The sequence below is a fragment of the Cheilinus undulatus genome, linkage group 13, assembly GCF_018320785.1.
Source record: "Cheilinus undulatus linkage group 13, ASM1832078v1, whole genome shotgun sequence".
NCBI classification, from domain to species: domain Eukaryota; kingdom Metazoa; phylum Chordata; class Actinopteri; order Labriformes; family Labridae; genus Cheilinus; species Cheilinus undulatus.
Window position 1 is genome coordinate 42,536,471 of NC_054877.1, and position 4,764 is coordinate 42,541,234.

Genomic DNA, 4,764 nt, shown 5'->3' on the forward strand with positions numbered 1-4,764 from the left:
AAAAAGGAGCATACAGAGGTGAGAGCAGAGGTAGCAAAATGTCAGTAGCATTCACATTTAAATAAACTGTAAAAGCAATTGCACCCTTGACTCTTCAGTATAAGAAAAGGGATTATGGTTTGATTATACCAAACATTTATTTGAAAACTGGAACATCATTTAAACCAGTGGTAATTGAAGAGAGGCTGTTTGCTTTTTTTCTTTTAACTTTTTAAACAATTCATAGTTCTGTTTTTTTTTTAGTTGTTCAAATATGGATTTCACAACATCACAAAAATAGTTAGAAATATATCCTTTTATCAAAGCTCTGTGTTTATGATTGTTGTTCTTAAAGCTAAAAAATCTTTGGGGTCTCACAGGGGTCTCTTTATTATTTCTTATCTATACTGATGACCTGCACAATGCCTCAAAATTTTTATGATTAATGTTGGCAGTTGACAAATTACAGTCCATTGATGAGAAAGCTAATGATTGTTTTATTGCCCATTTGAAATTGTTCAAATTAAACAAAGACTATATAAGAAATGTGTCTTTAAAATTTTCCCTGACAAAAAAATATGACCATAAACTTTGTCTAAAATCTTAAATGATTCTTTTGAGATGCCCCAGGTTTTATCTACTACATTCCTAGGTTTGTTTGTTTGTTTGTTTTTTTTTTTCACGATGAAAATTTGAGTTGCAGACAACACATTGACTTGGTCAGTACACAAACTAACAGATGTCTTGGCATTTTAAGAAAGCTTAGTCATCTTGTCAACACTAGATGCCTTCTTTTGGAAAAGTGAGTGAAAAGTGCTTTTTCAGAAGTTGCCAATCATGGCCTGTTTTTTGGCGAAAGGCCCCAACAACATCCCGAGCTTCACCATCATTCCTTCCTCTGTCTTTAAGATGATGTCAAAGTTTAGGAAACATTCCATCATCTCCCTTTGAAGCTGATGTCCTCAAATCTCATAAAACATTCTTTCCTCTGTCTTTGAAGATGATGTTGTCAAAGCTTATAAAACATTCCATCCTCTCCCTTTGAAGATTATGTTCTTAAACATTTTGAAACATTCTGTCCCTTCCCTTGGAAGTTGATGTCCTCAAATCTCTTAAAACATTCTGTGCTCTGTTTTTGAAGAGGATTTCATCAAAGCTTACAAATCATTCCATCCTCTCCCTTTGAAGATAATGTTCTTAAAATTTATAAAACATTCCATCCCCTCCCTTTGAAGATAATGTTCTCAAAATGTATGAAATGTTTCATCCTCTCCCTGTAAAGATAGTGTTCTCAAAATTTATAAAACATTCCATCCTTTCCCTTTGAAGATAATGTTCTCAAAATTTATGAAACGATTCTTCCCCCTCCTTTGAAGATAATTTTCTCAAAATTTATAAAACATTCTGTCCCCTCCCTTTGAAGATATTGTTCTCAAAATTAAGAAAACATTCCATCCTCTCCCTTTGAAGATAATGTTCTCAAAATTTATGAAACGTTTCTTCCCCTCCCTTTGAAGATAATGTTCTCAAAATTTATGAAACATTTCTTCCCCTCCCTTTGAAGATAATGTTCACAAAATTTGTAAAACATTCTGTCCCCTCCTGTTGAAGATGATGTCCTCACAGCTCATAAAACATTCCATCCTCTCTCTTTTAAACATTCCATATTCTCCCCTTGAAGATGATGTCATCAAATATTGTAAATCATTCCCTATTTTTTGCATGTACTCTGTAAAACCTAATAATTAAACCTTACTGTAAAAAAAATGTTCTAACCAATTGCCTTAAAAACAGACCTCAGTAAAGTAAACTGGTAATTGTGTTACATTTATAGAAGCTGTTTTAGAGCTGTGCACATCCACTTAAGTTTAAGTAATACTCACTGAAGAACAGTATTTGCTAAGTATCAGGTACACAACCATTTTAAGTTATCAGCTCAATTTTACTTGTACATTTATGTTAGTTTAACTTGTGTTTCTTGCTCATTGTACTTTTTAACATAAGGGTTTCACATTGTTTAATTTCAAACCTCCATGCCACTTAAAGGAGTCCAACTTTTGGAATTTCCAGTGGCAATGAATAAAAGGTGCACTCTGAATCAGGAAGTTCTTTTCCTTCTTGTTCAGTACACTAGCCTACTACCTTAGTGGGTAACGTAACAAAGAGGACGGAATGGATGGAGTGGAGAGCTGACAGGGCCCTTTGCCCCCCCGAGATTTCTGGTGTCCCCAGAGGGTTGCCCAGACCCCAGGTTTGGAACCTCTGCTTTTTTATTTTATTATTATTATTATTATTATTATTTATTATTTTTATTTTTTTTAAGATTTTTGTTTTTGGGCCTTTTCATGCCTTTATTAGATAGAGGAAGACAGTGGATAGACTCAGAAACGGGGACGAGAGTGGGGGAAAGACATGCGGCAAAGGGCCCCATGCCGGACTCGAACCCAGGCTGCCCGTGCACATGGGGCGCGCCCCAGGAACCCCTGCTTTAAACAACAGTGAAATGGTTTCATTCACCCTGCAATTAAACAATACTCAATAAAACCTAGTAATGAGCTCATTCACTTGTTATGCAGGCCAGAGTAGGAGAATTATAACTCCAGCTCAGAAGTATCAGAACATGTCTGTGGTCTAGGTGGAACTTACACAGTGATGCACAAATAAATTGTTCAGTATGTCTGAGGGATCTAACTATCACTACGTTGCCATGAAGAAGAAGGGATGTTAGTAGGGCCTTGGGCCTTCATGTTGGGGTAAGGGCTTCTCCACATGGACTTTTTTGGATAATGAAATTATAATTTGATGCTCTCTCACTGGTAATATAAGATAAATAGCCTTGCTATTATTTGATGTACCTATAATGATCATACTTTTGGCGCTTGAGGCCCCATAATCCCCTTCCTTTGCCTCTGATTTGCACCATTTTCAGGGGTGTCAAACTCAATCACAGCAGGGGCCGGATTCTGAATTTGGGTCTAACCTGAGGGCCTAACGGTCAACATTTAACCATTGACTGTCAACCTAAATGATTTTGATGTAAAGGTCAACATGATAAGTTAAAAACTCAAAATCTGAGATAAAAGTCAAACTTACAAGTTTTAAAGGTAAAAACATGACATTTGAAGTCAAAATAATGTTTTTAAAAAGCTAAGTATGAGAGAATTCTGAAACCATGATTTTCAAGTCAAAATATGATATAAAGTCAAAATCATGTGTTTTAAAGGTAAAAAAAAAAACGAGCTAAAAGTCAAAGTTGAAATGGTCAGCAAAACTGGGATAAAATTCGAAATCATGATATTTAACAATCAAAATGTGAGACAAATTTCGAAATTGTGCGTTTAAATTGTCAAAATATGAGATTAAATTTCATATTTATGAGTTTTAAAAGTCAAAATATGAAACAATGTTAAAAATCAGGAATTTTAAAGGTAAAAAACGAGATAAACTCAAAATTAGAAGTTGTTAATGATCAAAACATGAGATAATGTCAAAATCATGACTTTAAAAGGTCAAACTAGGATTCAATGTAAAATTATGAATTCAAAAGGTAAAAATATGAGATAAAAAGTCAAAGTTATGAGACGTAAAGTTTCAAATATGAAATAAAAAGTCAAAATCATAACTCTTAGTCATAACTGTGAGATGCAAAATTGAACATATGAAGAAAACACGTATTTCTCCTGCATTCCTGACTTTTTATCAAATTATTTTTACTGTTTACTCTTTCTCATTTTTATGACTTAGCAAGGACGTTGTAAATCATCCAGGTTAAGTTTACATTTTTATACTGGAGGAAATCTGCAGGCCTCATACTGGTGGGCCAGTTCCAATAAAAGTATCATGTGATCTGGTGGGCCAGGTATAACTGTACCGGATTTGGGCCCCGGGCCTTGAGTTTGACACCCCTGGTTAACATGCTTCTGCTGTTTCTACTCTGGCTGCCCCTCTTTTGTAGCCAATGAGTATTGTGGTGGTCATTTGGGGAATTGCAGTTTTGACACTTCCGCGTTTATTCGTGTGTTCTACCCTGAATTCATCCGCCAGTGTTTAACTGTGGTGTCATATCAGTCTGGGTTTGTTTAAATTAAGCGTATTCAAGCGTGCTAAATTGAGAAAAGGAATGTTTTAGGCTAGTTTGTGAGCAAACTGAGGAAGTATTGTTCTGTTGTGAATGCTTCTTTTGTTTTTAGAAACTCCAGAGGTGACTGAAGTTTCTCCAGGAGTTGCTGAGTGGATCAGGATCTGTATGAGGTGCTGGAGCTCCTGCAGGGGTTTTAACTCTCTCTTGCCCCCCACGGGAGGATTTAAGGGGAATATTTTTGACTTTGAGCAGAAACGGTGTGCACCGAGCAGAGAGAGAGAGGCAGAGAGAGAGGAAAGAGGATGATGTCATAGTTTCAGTCGGTGCCATGGATGAAGCAGATGGCTGCAGCCTTCCCGTTTCTCCTTCTCTGCTGATTCCAGCTCCTTTCCCAACATCTGCCTCGGTATCAGGAAGCATCGAGGGCCCGGAGAGGCTCTAACGGACCCGGTTAGTGTGGATGGTGGTCAGGCAGCAGCCCGTTAGCTGGATGTGAGCTGATCATCGATATGGAGCCAAATATGGGAGCCTGCACGGAGCTAGGGCCAGTCCTCCTCTCTGTCTTTATTCTGTATGATGAGGAGGAGACTGGGCAGAGGAGCTAGTCCTGCCCAGGAGGGAGGAGGAGGAGGAGAGACGATCAGAAGGGAGGAGAAGAGGAGGGAGGAGAACTAAGAGAGTCATATCAGAGCAGGCTGCTAACA